Source organism: Adiantum capillus-veneris, chromosome 1 (assembly GCF_014529385.1).
Source record: "Adiantum capillus-veneris isolate H3 chromosome 1, ASM1452938v2, whole genome shotgun sequence".
Lineage (NCBI taxonomy): Eukaryota > Viridiplantae > Streptophyta > Polypodiopsida > Polypodiales > Pteridaceae > Adiantum > Adiantum capillus-veneris.
Window position 1 is genome coordinate 13155645 of NC_140931.1, and position 18749 is coordinate 13174393.

The following is an 18749-nucleotide window of genomic DNA, read 5'->3' on the forward strand; positions in this document are numbered from 1 at the left end:
ATAGCTCTTGCTTTGAAATGAAGCTTTAACTTTATATACAAATGGAGAGTAAGTGATTTAGTTTACAAACAAGCCATTAAAATGCAAAATCATGAGAACTCCCATCATCATGCACATTTTGAGGTAGAACCCTAAGGTCCTCTACACACACACACACACACACACACACACACACACACACGGGGCAACCGTTCTTTGTGGATGTGCTAGGTTGCCAGCATCCTCTCTCATTGGCATTGTGCAAGGGTAGAAGGGGAGGGCGACATGTGGACAAGCCAAGAGTTTTAGTGTCAATAAAGTAATTATAGAATATTCTAACATCGTAGGAAGAATCCCAATAAATGGCCATGATGCTGAAGTGCAAGATACACAAACTAAGGGGGTATCTCTTGAGATTCAAAGAAATAAGACAACCTTGGATTTTCAAGTAATGATTATGGGTAGAGCAGATGTGGTGCTAAGTCGAGAGTGGTTGCATCGGTTAAGATCATTATGTCATAGCTATGAGCATAATGGTCTAATGTTTGAATCCAATGGTATGCATGTGCTACTATTGGGGGAACAAGATGTGCCTTCCTCACCACTTATTTTTACAATTGAGCTTATGAGTCTCTCTTCACCCAATTCTCCTCTTTTCAGTGATGAGCTGATTCAATGGAAGAATTTGTACATTGATAGGTAGTTTGTGTATCGATGAAGAATGCAAACATTGGGTGCCAAATTCTTTATGAATGTCATGACAATAGTGTTGGAAATAGGGTTGCGAGGAAACACACATAGCTTGGAGAAGATGAAGAAGCTCAAGGCACACAATAGAGAGTAGTATTGCTTAGTGCACAATGGAAGATAAGTTAACCCTAAAGTGATAGACGTATATACAACGTACAGGGGGAAACCTCCTAGTGAGGGAAAAAAGGCCTCGACGGCCCTAAGTGTGTCCACACACGTCACTACGACATGTGTATGGTAACAAATCCCCCTGGGACTGTTGCATTGAACAAGAGTTTGTGGATGGGTTTCCTAACCTCACTCTTATTTTATTGCAAACATAGCCAGAACCACAAACATAATTGTCAATCCATGGGACGAAGCTGACTCGACTAGTGCATGGAGGCTGCACGAGGGTGTCAATCTCTTGGAAAGCAATAGACAAGTCGTATCTAACACAAGCTACACTCAAATGACCTAAGTCATCAAAAGCTAGTCACTAATCGACAAACAAAACATGATCGTTACAGCATCAAATGACATCCTAATGCTATGAAACTTTTAGGACCAGTATACAAGACCTAAGCACACATGTTTATGGTCTCAAACCTCACTTTTGATGAAGTGCAAAAATTACGATTATTAACAGCAATGAGATTTTGACTTAATTTTTTCTGACCCCGAATGCATTTAAATGCTTAGCAATGATGTCTCAATACCTCGCCTATGCTTATTTTGCAATTTTCTAGCTTCAATTCCTACTTATGATGAAATTAGGCCGCGAGTCAACGACGTCAAAAGCTACGATTTAGCATGATATGTTTACATCAATGCGTAGAGCTCTTACCTATGGTTGCAACGCAACAGATGATACTGCAATGTGACAACCGACAAGGGAGATAGAAGCAGGAGAAGAAGAGAAGTGAGCGTCGTAAGCTCACGTTGTGTATTTTTAATCCAAAACTTAAAATTAACTTTACAAAATTGGCTTTTATACCTTAACCAAGGTTTCTTTGGTTAAAAACTAATCATCTAGGAGCTCTAGCTAAGGATAAATTGATACAATCTGGAAGCGTATAGCTCCGGCTCATAGATTACAATATTTACTTGTCAAATAGGAGTTACAATATTCTTGATTTATCAAAAGAATAAGTGTTTTTACAATAAAGCTTCCGAAAAATGTTACATGAGTTAGCTTGCTGCTAACATTCCCCCCCTCCTCGACTGTGTCGTCCCTTGACATAGTTTCATGGACTGAAATAGTCTTCGGGTTGACGGCTAGCGAGGCGGGCTTTAAGTGCTTGAAGCGCTTTTTGATATATGATCCGCCGTTTTTTCTCAAGGACTTGCAAAAACTGAAGAATAACTTTATTTTTGAGTTCTATGGTTGAATATCCAATGAACCTTGCTGTTAGATTGTTGATCACTAGTCCAAAAATCTTTGTACGACATGTGAAGAACCCGCTGTAAAAAGCTTCTTCGAGTGCCAACATATTGCTTGATGGCAAGAACATGTATCTGGCATAGAAGTTGTAAAGGACTTCTTCTGAAGGTTGCCCACTCAAATCATAGCAGAAGCCTTGGTTACCTTCTAAAAACGACATCCATGGGACTCCAGCTTGTTTAGGCTCATGAAAAACTTGGATGCATGTGAGCAACATTCTACATACTTTAAATAGCATTGCACACGAGAGGTCAACGAGGCTCTTGAAGAAGTTCATGGCGCCCGTTTAGGGTTTTCACCATGTATTCTTCAGTTGTCAATCCTTGCTCTAGAGCTGGCAATTTCAGGTAGTTGATCCAAGTCGGCCTTTTCTTCTTTAGTGCTTCATGTGCCTGCCATGTCCTTACCCTTGGTACATGACAGAATGTTGGGTCTTTTTGGATTGATGCCGGTGCCCTTGTAAACAAGATGAGATACCTTGAGTTTTTGTTGAGCCAATTTTTTCTCCATTTGGGGTGGAGAGCATCCGACCCCTCTTCTTGCATATCCTTGTAATAGCTCCACCTGTATCAAAGGGTAAGGCATCGATTGTTGATGCCACTAAGAATTGATGTCGTTCCTTTACTTGCAATAGCTCCACCTTTATCAAAGGGTAAGGCAACGACTGTTGATGCCACTAAGAATTGATTTGATTGGGAGTGAGCTGAGTTACATTGACAAAGTGAAGAACTCTTAACTCCCAATCCATAGCCGCTTTCCATTTAGCATCCACTTCGTGAACAATCTACTCTTTAAGTGCATCTTCTTCAGCTTTATAGAGCTGGACCATTGGCACTTGTTCTTCTTCGGTGATTGGTACTTGGAATTCAAAACCTCATGTATGCCCTTCTGTTGGTTGTGTTTTCATTTTTGCAAAGGAGACTGGTGGTATCTCTAGATTTGATTGATTAGATGTACCTGCCTCCTCCTGAGTGTCCACATTCCCTTCTCTTAGTAGCTGTACACGCATTAGGGTGAGGTCCCTTCTTTGTGCTTGTTCCAGCTTCAACTCAAGTTCCAAGTCTTTGTTTCTCTTTTCCAAAGTCTTGTAAACTTCATATGTCCCCTTGAGTGAAGCTACTACTTGGTTTTCTCTGATTTGCTTTAAAAATTCCGCTTGGTCATTGATTCTCTGCTCCTAGTATTGCAAAGAGGCAATTGCTACATTCAACTGTACCTGGAGATTTTGTACTGACTGAGTAGTGCTCATAAGTTCGTTTGTTACTTCAGTCAGCTATTGGTCCTTGCTTTTACAGGCATCCAGTAACTTTGTGAGAAGCTCCCCTAATTCTTCCATCTCCTTTTGTTGCTTTTCCTTGACGCTTTGGTGTTGTTCTCCCTCGTGCTTGAGCTCTCTGATTTGGCCTTAAAGATTTTCTATGATATTCATCCTGTCTTCAAGCTCGCCTTGGAGAGCATCAATCACTTGTTCAAGTTCCCGAGCTTTAGCATTGTGACTAAGAGCTGATGTTTGCATCTTCTTCATCATCACAGCTGCATCTGCTTTGCATATTCATTAACCTGGATGTTAACTTCATCTGTTGTTTCCCACTCTTCAGATTCTACTTGAGGCGCTTTAGACGGTCCAACAGATTCAGCTTATGGCTCTTTAGATGGTCCAACATATTCTGCTTGAGGCTCTTTAGATGGTCCAACCTCATCTTTATTTGTTTCCTTTGGCTATTCTTGATTGGCTTCCTCCTTTTTTTTCTCATCTCCTTTTGTATCCCCTCCTTCATCTGATTGGTCAGTGGGTGAAGGGCTTGGACTAGGAAATGGTTGATCTTCTTGTTCATTAGTGGGTGAGGGTGGTCTTGGAGATATCTCTCTCTGTTCTTGCTATGGTTTAGTCGGTTTCACAGCTTCTGCTTGCTGTGTTTGTTGAGCTGTCGACTCTTCTCTTGCTTTTCTTTGCGCTTCTAAAGCCTCTTGTATCTCGAGGGCTATAAGATACACCTAGAGACAAATCACATTGTTCTTCCATCCAGAGATTGAGAAGAGACGAGACCAGCCAGAGAGAAGGGATACAGGGAACATCACAAGGAGAGGTATACTGAGTGATCGAGTAGGATATCCAAGTGGCTCAGGATGAAGGGAACATGAGGGAATGTTCCCAACAACGGAGGAGGTTGTAGGAGAGGATTATATATATATGCGGCGAGACATGGGAGACCCCTTGTGCAGACTCTCACCATGGAGGACATCGACACGGTCATGCAACAACCGATGCAAGCCATCTCCGAATTCTAATACACATATGGGCCATTTTGTATCTATTCTTTGAGATACACACCCACTTTTGTATGCGTACCTCTTAGGCTTTTGATACCCACCTTTTACAGCTCTAGTAGAGTTTCTGTTTAGTTAGTTTCTTTCTTTTCGCATACATCCTCTCGAGGAGGTCCTTTGGATCTTCTTCTCTGGGTTCTTGGTTCTAGGACCCTTGATTTTCCTTCGACTCCATGATTCTGGGTTGTGTCCTGCAACTTGGCGACTTCGTTCATAATCTTCTTTTTCTCTTTCAAATCTTGCCTTTTTGCTATTGAGGTTCTTCCTGATGGCTAGCCACTGCCTTTCTTTTCATCTCTTCTCTCCTTGCCCTTTTTTCCTCATTATCCAAACTCTCTTCACTGCTATGGACTTTAGGAGAGCTTTTCGTAGACTCTTCATCTGATTTATAAATTCCTTTCTTCTTTGATCTAGTGGCCCGTACAGAGGGCTGTGAGGTGTGATTATCCACATGTTTTGATATGGCACTGGTGCGGCAAGTTATTGGCCATCCCAATAGCATGGTATTGAAATTCGGGCTAGAACTTTTGGAGCTCCCAAATATGTTACTCTTCCTTCCTTCTTTGTGCTCTTGAGTGTTGTAAGCACATACTGAGCATGATCTATTATTTGTTTTGTTGTTGACTTCAATACCTGCGTGAAGGTGGTTGCGACATCATGATTTGGGGTAGTGTATCTTGGTGGTTTCTTAGCGAGGAAGTGGAAGTGCTCGTGATATAGACGGGCGGGATCCTTTACTTGCTTTAATATAAGGTCAAAGAAGGTGGCGACAGCTGTACTCTTTGTGAATGTACCACTTGTCTTCCTATCTCTAGCTCTCATTGTCATACCTTCAGTTGGCAACTTTAGTGCTTCAACCACTATGTCTTTGTTAATGACTACTTCAACCTTCTGTCCTTGTTGATATGTGATCTGGGTAGATCCATCTTCTTTGATTGTTGACAGTAGTTCATAAGCTCTTTGGAAGTCTACTCCACATGGTTCTTGATCATAAAATTCCCGAAGTCCTAGCCTTTTGTTAGCTTCTTTTGTTGCTGGCTTCATTGCTACATCATAGACTTCTTTGGGTAGAATCTGCACATCTACCTAATTTCCATCTTCACTCTTGAATCTCCTGGTGAAGACTGTTGGTGTTGTGTTCTTCAAGCTGGTATTTTGACAGGTAGGTTACTTTGGCCGTCTTCACAGAACTCGGCTCCAACTGATATGGTGGCAACTCTTGCACCTTTTCTTTTTGGGTCATTCTCTTCTTTGCTTTCTTAGCAGCTTGCATGGCACCTATTAGGAGAATACAAGTTTCAAGTTAGAAGATTCCATAAAAACCGCGCTCTGAAATGCTTTGTGCATGAATTGCTGGCAAATGATGTCCGTTTTGCTTCAAATCAATTTTGGAGCCTGCATAGATGCATAAAAACATGTAAAAATCAAAACCATTCAATCTAGGCAAAAATTGCAAGCAAAGTAAATAATCGTGATTATTTACAACAGGGGGATTTTTCCATATTTTTGTACTTTTGATTGTATAGGCTTGAAGAACATGTGATTTAGATACTCTAAGTGAAGTGTGAGCTCATTTGAGTGTACATGGTGGAAATGGTGCTAGATTTAGTCTACAGTAGATATGAAGGAATTTTGGGTTTTGAGATCCAAAAGTGGTCAAGCTTGATTCGTGGGCTTGTCACATTATGTACTTTGGTCCCATAAGGTCAAAGATGAAATTTGAGCTCATCTGGTAAAAATATAAATAATCACAATTATTAATATTTTCATCAAATTGAAAATTTTTTCTTGCAAATTGGTTCTAGACATGCTATAGACCCTCTGTGTGAAATATGGGATGTTTTGGATTAAAAAATGTAGCAAATAGCTCAAAAGAGTTTTTAGTGCATTTTTTGATAAATATATGAGATTTACTTGATCTTTTGGACTCATATTTGACATGTGGCATGAGATAGATGTGTACAAGTGATAGGTGAAGCAAAATAATGATTTTCAAGCCAATTGTGCACAAAAGTAAATAATCGCGATTTTAACAACAGCTGCATTTTTTGCTTGAAAAGGCAATTTTATGACCTACACATCTTCATTACATCTAAAACGAGTCCTAAAACGAGTTTGGTAAGATTTGGTTATGTCGGCATCACTTCATGCTCTTGTCGACTCTGAAATCACCGGTTTTTGTTACCACTTGGTGTATAGAGTTGTTTGGTCACTTTTGAAGCCATGGAATTGTCCACTACGTAGTCCTGATGCTGCTCATCCAGTTTGGGCTCTTTTGGAGTCAGTTTGACTCCATATGTTAAAATTGACGCCTTGTAGTCTTCGAGCTGTTTCCTGCTGTTAGAGAGCTTGCCTTGACTGTTTTCTTGAAACCATCTAGGTACATTATGTACAAACCTTGTCTATAAGCTGCCCGTGGAGTCAGAATTCAATTCTGGCATGTGGCAAAAACCTATATTATTTACTTGGGGACCCCCTCGACCCTGCCAAATGGTCATTTAATGATACAGAAGTGTTCTACTATCTAGGGGCATCCTACAATTCAAGTCTTGTCCAATTCGATTGAGCTGACAGGCCGCTATGGTCGTTTTTGTGTTCTAGGAATCTGGAAACAGCTTGGATTCTAAGGTTTTTTCCTGGACCTAGACCTGCTACCTGACTGCATAGAAATGTTCTTCGATGAATTTCAAACTTATCCCTCATGTCTTGTGTGAAAGGGTGCTAAAAAAGGGTGACTGTGGACTCCGAAAATCGCGCGCGAAGAAGGTAGAGAGCTCTCTTCTCCAAGAGTGACTAGTGGAAATGAAGTGATTTTGGGCTACCTAAGATATCTATACTCGGACTTCCCAAACTACTTTTCCTCAGATTCCCCTGTTAGTTCTAATAGGCAGTGAAACCTATGTTAGACTAGAAAATTTCCTCAATCAAACTCCATTAGCTCATTCTGCAAGAATTTGCAAAAACAGGCCCTAGCAACCTAATTTAGGCTTTTCGCTTTCGTTTGTCATTTTTTGATTGAAATTTTTTGTGCTTGTCCGTCTTGTTCTTCAGATCATCAGTGTATCTTCAGTTTCTCCATCTGAGCTCATTTGCTATTTATTATTAATTTTTGACCTGTTTATCGAAAAAAAAACTAAAAAGCAAGTTGAAAGATCAACAATTAAGAAAATCGATAGAAAAGCACTATTTTATTACTTTTTGATGGATTTCTCCATTTTTAAGCTCCAATATCAAGAAAATTGATGAAAATAAACAAAAAGGCTATTTTTTAATATAATTTTTTATAGTAAATACACTATTTACACTCATCGAGGAGATGTTATCAGCTGAAATTCCCCTCTTGATGATTTTTAAGGGAATTATTAGGTAATTTTGCAAAAAACCACTCGTTAACATCTACTTTTCCTCCCTCTTCAAACATTGCCCTTAATTAATGAAGTTTCCTTCCACCCCTCCTAGATGGAGTACTCCGGGACAACTGTGTGCATGGGTTGAACAATCGTGTCTATGCATAGCTGTGGTTGGCTCTATCATTCTTTGAAGGTCAATGCAATTCAAACTAGTATGCGGTGCAAGAGTTGGGTCTTGAGCAGTTAAGTCAAGGGTTTCCGTGGTTGAGGTTTCTTGTTGATGTTTTTTAAATAGCAGATTTTGTAATTTATGTGCTCTTTGCCTAATTGTATTGTATGGATACTTTGGCACACTGATTGATGTTTTTTAAATAGCAGATTTTTTAATTTATGTGCTCTTTGCCTAATTGTATTGTCTGGATGCTTTGGCACACTGATTTCCTGAGCTGTAGGTAACAATGAGGACGGTTGTTGAGATTTAACCCTCCATTGGTATTTTGATTTTTGGTTGATAAACTTTTGTGGTGGAGTTTTTTGAGATTTAACCTTCCACTGATTCATCGGCTTTACAGTTTGTGGAGAAGATAATTGCTCCTTTGGTTTCCAAACCAATCTAGTGATAGTTTTTCTTTTGAAAGATATTTTTCTCTGAGTTGTTGGATGTGAAACTTTCTTTCAGTATGGTAGATGAGTTTTTGGGTACCCAAATTTGAGATGGATTGTCCTTGATTTGTGCTTTTGGTACCCAAATCTTCCTTACTCCTTGCATGCCGCTTGTAGCATTTGCTTGTCTAGAGGTTGATGTAGATTGATTATTCCCTGGTTTCTTTTGTGGGCGCCCTCTTTTCCATTCCTCTTTGCTCTGTGCAATTGGAATTAAGAGTTGTCCTCCTTTAAGTGATAGTTTGAGTTGATTTGTGTCCCAATATGGTACTACCTTGTATGTCCGCATCCATGAGATTCCAAGAATCATTGTTTCATTCATATGTTCATCTGGTATGCATATAAATTGATGAGGGCATGAAAAGCCATTTATTATCACATTCAAGTTAACCACTCCCAATGTCGGTGTTGGGTTTTTGTTGCATCCTTTGATAGCATATATTCCCGATGCTAAAGACTGATTCGTAGCTTTCTTGTAAGTGGAATAACTAATTGCATTCATTTGAGCTCCGGTATCTACTAATGCATTTGTGCTATGATTGTTCAATTGTACTGTGATGCAAAGGTCAATTCCATCCAACCATTGATCATCCATTGATACTGCATCATTTTGTGATTCCCATAGCTTTTCATCTGGTTCCAAAGTGTTGATGGGAATAGGTGTTTGATGATTTTTGAAAGCATCTTTCCTTTTGAGTACTCAAATTCAAGCTTCCTCTTGAGATTCATCAATAACCTTCTGTCGTTTAATCTTTCTCTTGCTTTGCTGCATGCAATTTCTCTAGCAAATCATTGGTTAGTGGCAAATGGTACTTCTTTAAGCGGCATCCACTAATCTAGTTAGCCATTGGTTCACCATCTATAGTGGACAAATTAATTGATCCACTTGGAGGTACGTCTTCAATGATAAACGGTCCATTTTCCTTTTTCTTGAACTTGGGAATGTGTTTATTAAGGGAATAAACTAAAACTAGGTCCCCTTTTTTGAAGATTTTTGTGACTAGATGTGAATCAAAAAATTGTTTTTGCTTCCGTTTTTGTACATAGATGTGAGCTACAGAAGTTAGCCTTTGTTCATCAAGATTTTCTATATCTTCAAGCCTCTCTGACAATTCATGTCCGGTCCACTCAAGATCCTTAGCTATCCTTAGTGTCGGTAATAGAAATTCTATCGGTAGTATGGCATCAAGACCGTAAACAAGATTAAAGGGTGTAGCATTTAAAATTGTCTTGAATGAAACTCTATAAGCCCATAGAGCAGCATGTAGATTCATTTCCCAATCAGTTTGTCCTAAACTAACCACTTTAGTCAATATCGAGCTAAGAATTTTATTCGTGTGCTCAGCTTGTCGATTCGCTTGTGGATGATATAGAGCGGATTTGTTATGGATGACCATAAATTTATTCAACAGATACTCAATACTTCATTGAGGAAATGAGTTCCCTTATCACTAACAATTTCTATTGGTAGTCCATATCTTATGAATACATTCTCATACAAGAATGCAGTTGTGGTTCTAGCATCATTCTTCCTGGTTGCCTTAGACTCTATCCACTTGGTCAAATTGTCCGCAGCTACAATGATATATTGAGCTTGAGTTTTATAAGCAGGCGGTTGTATTGGTCCGACAATCTATGTCCCATTTTGCAAAAGCTCTAGCCCCCATAATTGGTCTTAAAGGCATGCTATCTACCCTTGTTGGCATTTTTGCTTGTTGGCATGTATCACATTGTCAAACATATTCTTTGGCATCTGCAAAAAGTGCTAGCCACCATATGCCTGCCATTAAAATTGCGCTAGTGATGGTTTCACTAGAAAAGTGACTCCATATATGCTTATTCTAGAGTGAGTATATATTCATCTTCATTTGCACAAGGACGTAAATGTTGATCCTTTCCTCTCCGATACAATTGGTTTCCAATAAGAGCATAGTCTCTTGCTTCAGTTTCAATAGCTCTTTGGAGGCATTTACTCATATCCTCCGAAAATCTTCTGCTTGATAACTATAGTTCCTAAGTAGGTAACTATATAGTTACTCCACTTAGGAATGAGTGAGATTTGAAATAATGTCACGTGAGGTATGGGTGCTTGTTTCTGCCTTGAAGATAGTTTTTCACAAATGAGTGAACGTCACTCCTCATGGTTGGCCAAAATATGCCAAGTCTCATGATCCGTTGCATAGTTTGGTCTTCCGCAAAGTGAAGTCCTACTATGGTAATGTATGCTTGATTTAGGTATTGGATTTTCTCCCCAAGATTAATACACAAAAGCAATATCCCATATCAATTTCTTTTGTATAGCCTTCTGACTTGTAATTGATACATAGTCAATTGCCTAATTAATCTTGGTGTAATAGGAAATGGTATTTGAGAATCCATTTGGGCTATGGTCATCAATGAAAACATATTTTCTGACCAGAGGGGTATTATTTCCACGGATAACAGATATGCATTTGGTAGATCATCGTCTACCCCTTTTGGTGGTTCTCCTGAAATAATCCTTGATAAATGATCTGCTCTTTGGTGTGTGGTGCTTTTTTTCACAACTATAGTGAAATCAAATTCCAAAAGAATGATGAACCATCTCACTATTGTCCCTGTGTTGCATGGCTTGTTGACCAAGTACAATAAAGCTTAGTGGTCCACAAAGAACACAAATTTGTTGGCTAATAGGTAATGTCTATACTTTTTTATGGCATAGATCATCCCTAATTCTTTTCCTTTTGGTGGTTATATAATTTTTCTCTGCCACATTCAGCTGTCTACTAGCATAAGAAATGGGAAAATCAATTTTTCCGTCTCCTGGTTGAGCTAATATACACCCAATGGCAAATTGGAAGCATCAACATGTACTTGGAATATCTTATTCAAATATGGTGCTTTCAAATTTTGGGGATGAAGTGAGAGCTTGTTTAAGCTCTCATGAAGGATTCTTCACAGTTATCAGTCCATACAAAGAGCGTAATGAAACCATACATGGGTTGTGCAATTATAGCATGCATGTAAATGAATTGTCTATAATATCCACAATATCCCATGAAGGCATGAACCCCTTTGATTGTCGTCGGTCTAGGAAATTCAGCAATAACATGAACTTTATCCATATCGATCGCTATGCCATTTTTAGACACTATATGTCCAAGAATTTTTCCTTGTCTGCCCATAAATGTGCACTTTTCAGGATTTAAGCAAATCTTATAAAGTCTACATTTTTCGAAGACCTTTTTGAGATGTTCAAAATGATCAGCTCGGATTGATGAATGTACACATAAATCATCCATATAAACTTCCAAGAAATTCCTAAGATATTCTTTGAAAGCATGGCTCATCAATATTTGAAAGGTGGCATGGGTATTAGTTAACCCAAAAGGCACAACCCTATAGGCAAAAATACCCCATTCAGTTGCAAAGGAATCTTATGTGATCAACCAAAAGTTGATTGTACCCCAAAAATCCGTTTAAAAACCCATAAGCTTCTTTTCTTGCAACTCATTCTAAAACATGCTCGATGATTGGAAGAGGGTAGTTTTCTCTAATGGTGACTGCATTCACTTTTTTGAGATTGAGACATACTCTTAATTTTTCATTTTTCTTGGGTACCACCACAATTGGAGACACCCAATCTGTATATTCAATTTCATAAATGAATTCGGATTCCTTGAGATTTTCCCTCTCTTCTTTGATCTTTTTGGCAAATGTTTCATTATAAGTATATGGCCGTTGTCTACTTGGTTTTGCATCATCTCTCATAGGTATGGTATGTTGACAAATTTGGGGATCAACACCCTTGAGATCTTTATAAGACCAATCAAAGATATCTTGGTATTCTTTCGGTAAGCTTAGCAAAAGCTCTTATTCTTCTTCAATCAAGTCATTCGCAATGTAAGCAGGTATAGGCTCTTCTCCTGGTTCGGCTATATCTATTTTCTTTGCATTTTCAGGTCCTTCATATGACTCACCCTGTTTTCTTAGCTCCCTTACAGGTTGTTCTAGTATGATCTTTCAGTTTTGGAGGGTATATTTCTTGTAATGGGATGGGACACTCATTACATCTTTACTCTCTTCCTCATTTGTTTCCATTTCAGTGGTATACACCTCCTTTAGAGTTTTCTTTAACTCTTGATATTTTTTCTTTCGTTCAACTCATGTCATGGATGATTCCTCATCATGGTGCTTAGGTTTTGATTGAGTTTCCTTTCTCATTTGCCTTGATGTTTTTGATGTTCCTTGTTTGTTGTCTAAAGGATATCTACCCGTGATTTTGTCTTTGACACAATTATGTGAATCTATCTGCATCAAAAATTGTGTTCTACTAGAAACTAATGGCATAGGTTTAGATTTCAACTTTTTTGTTTCTCTTTTTCTTCTATACCATTTTTGACCTCTTGTTTTTTGGTTTAGAAAGTCAAAAAACTTTTCCTTCCCTCCTTTTAGGAGTAGTTTGGCTCTCACATGTTCTTTTTCTGACCCAGAATCATCAAATGTAGTTGAATGTTCTTCAAACTTGTTAGTAGCATCATAATAGAGGTCTGAAAAGACTTGTCGATCTTTTAGTAAGTCCTTGGGTTCCTGAACTTCATCTTCAATATGAAGGGTTGAGATCATTTGTATGGGAATTATGTCATAACCATCCTCATTGCAAAATTGAGTAGGCATAGACATATTCACACAGACATCCATTGTTGCCAAAAGAAAAATATTCAAATGGCTCATACAAATGCTCCGAAAAGGGTTCAGGTATATATGCTTCATCTTTACAATCCCTTTCTAAGATACATTCTTCTCGTTTAAACTCCTGTTTTTTGAGGCTCCACACATCCAAATAGGCGTGTCTTTGTTTAACCAAGATGGAAGCTTTTATTCAGCTAAAGAGACTGAGTCAAATTCTTGAATGGGTGTTTTCATTACATCTCTATAAATGTGATCTTTCAAATTAACCCTTGTGATTGATTCCACTTGCTTCAAGTACATGTAATTGTTTCCCCAATCTTGAATGAGTTGTACTTGCTGCATGAATGGCCTTCCCAAGATGATTTCATAATTAAGTTTCTTTACAAAATCCACTATCACAAAAGTATGTTGATGATCAATTCCACAAAAACTAACTTTCACTTTTTCAAGCAGTCCTAAGGGTTTTTCCATGTGTCCATCAGCCAATTGGAATTTCATTTGAGTCTTTCTAATGACCGGTTTCCCCATGATTCTCATACTGCTTTTGTGGCTATGGCTATGCCAGCCCCACTATCCAATATTTCCATGGTTTCCACATCGTTATATCTCACTCTAAGGGTTGTGTTTCCTTCTTCCCCTTTGTAGTATTCTCCGACTTTGTTCATAGGGACGGATCTAATCTCCTTGTTATCCAATTCATGTTTCAATTTACCCAATTTTTTTGCGATTAGCCCTATTATCCCCACCTTCTCTAGAGTTTTCTATAAATCATTCCATAAATATAGTTTAATTTTTAACAGTTCTCCCAAGGTAAGAGGACATTGAATGGGTGTTGACATGGAATGGATGTTCTCTACCTCTAGGGTCTGTTTTGCTCTTTTTACCTGAGTGGTTTTGCATACTATGGACTCATCTTCGTTGTTGTTAGTGCCTAATCTGTCAGGGCATTCAGGGTATTCAGGATATTATATTTTGAACTGTAACTAAGACCTTTAACTTTTGAACCTTAGGGATATGTGGACATTAGTACTTATATTTTTGGGTAGTTGTGAATGTGCCTTATGGTATCTGATGGCGTGAGGCAGTTTCAGGATAACTAACGAGGCAGTTCTCTTCCTCTTGATCTCGTACTGCTGTTTATGCTCTGTAATGGGGTGATGATGATGAATATACTTTGATGGCAGTCTCTTTTCCTCTTCCTTATGGTGTTCTTCGCTTATTTACTTTGCAGTATTGTGTATGAATACTCAGTTTATTGTTCCTGATTCCTGTAAACTGCATGTTTCCTGCATTGAATACCCGTTAGGGCTGTGTGCCCCTAACATTTGGCGATCCTGCTGTGCGTTTCCTAATCGACATGGGAGCGAATTACAATAATCTCAAAGCAAAACGATGAGTTGGTTATGATGCGAAGTTTCTTTCTCATGCTCTAACCGCCACTTTCTCTCTAAAGCGGTTCTTGCAACTGGTTCAAATTCAGCCTGAAGCATGTGGCCCTCAAGAATTCAAGAGGTTCTTGACATGTTAGTCGACCTCGACCACCTGTAGGAATTCTTGAATTGTGTAACCCCGCAGGAAGTGTCTGAAGAACATACATCAAAGTTATTGGAGGATTTCTTCCCGAATCTGCCAGGGAAAATCAAAATTACAATTGTTGACAAGTTGCAAGTGTTTATAGGGGTTCTTGACAGTTTCTGTGCAGGCAGTTTTTGTGCAGTCTTCTGCAGTTTGCAGTTCAACTGTTTACATATTGCAGATTATAGCATTCCAGTTTGCAGAATGCAGTTTCAATTTTTCAGTTTGCAGAATGCAGTTTCAGTCTTTCAGTTTACAGACTACAGTTTCAGGTATTTCAGTTTGCACTGCAGTTTAAGCAGTTTCAGGGTTTAAAGAAGTACAAATGCTCTCTATTCTTTTGATGTGTGATTAATGGCAAAGAAGAAGAAGAAAAAGTGTTCAATATGTCAGAAGTATGAGCACCACACAAAGGAATGCTCTTACATGTGTAAGCCTTGTCAAAAGGAAGATGTATGTGTCAAATACTGTATGCATAAACTGTGCCAGAAGTTGTATCGAATTGTCAGATCTTTTCAAGATGCATCAGATCATGAGGAACTATGTGATGCACAAAAGGATTTGGATGATTTTTCTAATCTTCTTGACAAGGCGGAAGATTGGCATGAAGGTCGTGAAGGAAAAAGAAGAAAGTTGTGCTCTAGTATGCGCAGGATACAGGTGTTACAAGAAGCAATTGAAGGCTTGACAGAGAAGTATGAAGATTAGTTTCAAGAGGAAGACGAAAGTGATGATGAGTGGGGAGTTACAACACCAATGTTTCCCTTGGTTGGGAAAAATCAGATTATTGAAGAGAAGAAGTTGATTCAAGAAGGAGAGTTTGTTCAATGCAAGGGAAATATTGTCCAAAAGATGATGAAGGAAGAAAGAGGAAGCCAGGAGGGTGAAAGCAAGGTTGGTGGTGCAAAAAGTAGTGTCCTTGACACCTCTTGTGAGACACTATTGGATGGTGTTTTGTTGGTAGTTTTCAAAAGCCAAAAGATAAATATTTAATATTTCTAAAGGCATTGTGCCAACAACTTTAACGGTTCTTGATTTAGTCAAATGCAAGACTCTCTACCTACCCTTTCAGTAGTCTACGAGCTCTCTCTCTCTCTCTCTCTCTCTCTCTCTCTCTCTCTCTCTCTCTCTCTCTCTCTCGCAAGAAGAAGGAAAATTGCAGCAGGAACTTGTGGAGAATTGTCATAAGGTGTGGAGACTAAAGGTCCAGGAGATCGGGATGGAGATGTTGCAGCAGGAGATTGGCCAACATGATGTGTCTGAGCAGCAGCCTCCAATCGATTGTCACCTTTTGGGGAATTTCGATTTCAGCAGCTTGGGAGAGCACGTTCCGCACCAACAACAAACCTCCACACAATTTCCATGTTGGATGGCCGGCCATTGCTTGTGGTGTCGGATGTTTTGAAGAAAGGATTGTGCAAAACAAGCCACCTCCAAGTACACTGCAGGGCTCTGAGTACTTTCAGCAGCATGCGCAATACAATCCACTTCATGATGACATGACTCACAATTACCACAGGGATGACTCAGTCACAATTCGCCATGAAGGTAACCATCGGATGCGAGAATATTGGTCTATGATGAAAAGAGAGAGCCGTAGGAGACAACGAGAAAGTGATGCATCAGGTTCAAGGTCAACAGAAGATGTGAATCAGGTTTGCATGAAAGTCTCAAAATGCTAGCAGGAAGCAACAAAAGGCATGACTTGCGATGCTAAGAAAACCGCCTTTCAATGTCTTCTAGGACTACTAGCTTTTAGACGTTTGCATCATGCATCTGAGAAGTCAATACTATCCAATATTCGAGGCACAATTACTAAAGTCAAAGCATACATGTCTGAAGAGGAGCTGAAGATTAAAAGAGCTGTTTGCATGATGCTGGTGAATAGTGAAGGAGATCCATCAAGGTCTATTAGCAACTCCAAGATGGCCAGATTTACTGGATTGCATCGGCGAAACTTTGCAGCAGCCAATTCAAGGTTAAAACAGGCTGAGGTTGACGCATTTCCTTTGCAATTATGTAGTCGTCAAGTACCTCAAAGTTCCACCATCACACAAGCGACAAAAGACCTTGTTTTTTCCTTTTGGCAAACAGAGACAAGAGTGTCGCCAAACAAAAAAGATGTGTGTCGAAAACGATTGGGCAGAAAATCTTACATAAAGCATCCAATACATTTGCTTGATGATTCACAGGTATGCTCCTAAAGTTTCATAGGTATGAACTTTGGATGTAGAGAAAAGTCATGGAGTTCCTTTCCAAGATAGTCATGGAAGTACCATGATAGTATAAAAGGCTCTTTAGGTACTCTGGATCTTTGAAAGAGTTTAGAATACCTTGCAAAGGTAGTCTTGAAAGTGCCATGTGAGTCTAAATGGGTCCTCTAGGTACTTTGGAGGTAGAAAAAGTTCATAGAGTTCCTTTCAAAGGTAGTCATGGAAGTACCATGACAGTAAAGAGGCTCTTTAGGTACTCTGGACCTTTGAAAGAGTCTTGAAAGAGGCTCTTTAGGTACTCGGGACCTTTCAAAGGTAGTTATTTACCATGAGAGTGAAGAGGTTCTCTAGGAACTTTGGAGGCAGAGAAAAGTCACATAGTTCCTTTCAACGACAGTCATGGAAGTACCATGATAGTATAAAGGCTCTTTAGGTACTCTGGATCTTTGAAAGAGTCTAGAATACCTCGCAAAGGTAGTCTTGAAAGTACCATGTGAGTTTAAATGGGTTCTCTAGGTACTTTGGAGGTAGAAAAAGTTCATAGAGTTCCTTTCAAAGGTAGTCATGGAAGTACCATGACAGTAAAGAGGATCTTTAGGTACTCTGGATCTCTGAAAGAGTCTAAAATACCTCAAAACGGTAGTCTTGAAAGTACCATAGAGTTCATTTCAAAGGTAGTCATGGAAGTACCATGATAGTAAAGAGGTGCTCCAGGTACTTTGGAGGTAGAAAAAATCATTGAATACCTCACAGAGCTTTTACTTTGATGGGTTTTACTTTGAAAAAAGTATGAGCCTCTGATGGGTTTTATTTTTTCTTGCACAGGGTGAGCTTTACATGAGGTTCCAAATGCAATATCCACACATCAAGATCTCACTCAGATGTTTTGAGGGATTGAAACCTTGGTTTGTTCGTAAGTTGAAGGACCGTTACACGTGCTGCTGTATTGCTCATATTCATATGATATATCTCAAGGAAGCATTCAACCACATGAGACACAGTAAGACAGGCATGCACGGCGATGGGTGTGGCTGCATGTTGAGCCAGCAGAGGATCACACCCACATTTTTGCTCACACTCATCATTTTGTAACCATTGATTGTAATAAATGTCTTTCCGACATTAATTTTGATTTGAGCCATTCATTAAGTAACGGGACTCAATTGAGTTTCCAGCTTGTAATTCCGAAGTAATTTCACTTGCTGATGTAATTAGTTAGAGATGTTCTCACCTCCAAGGCTGAGGTATATAAGCCAAAGTTTTTGTAACCTAAGAGGAGATTCAGTTTTTAATCAAAGTGAGTTTTTGAGCGCCGTGACTGTGTCTGAGAGAGAGTGAAAGAGAGAGAGAGAGTCTTATCTACTTGCTGCGCGAGCTACGGAGCCGCCATTGGAGAAGCGACACCGCCATTGTGTTAGCAACGGCGAGAGCTACGCACAGATACCAAGAGTGCGCGCTATCGGCTTCTATGTGTGGTAAGTTCCTACGAGCTTCGGTGTGAGTTTTCTTCCAACTCGTGTGTCGGAATGGAGCGTGCAGCATATCTATAGAACCACAACGAGTAGAGCTACACATTAGTACCATCGGGGTCAAGTTTCGATCACCTGTATTTTTCGGCCTGTCTTCATACGCGTTTACCGTGTAGACATGTAGTAGTGTTAGTGTGTATACGCGCTTCACCAGGGGCACTTTTCTCCCACTGGGTTTTTCTCCCTGGACATCTGGTGTGAAAGGACACCTTATCTCTTAGGGTTTCATATAAGCTTTGTAGCTCTGAGTTTGTATACAACTATTATT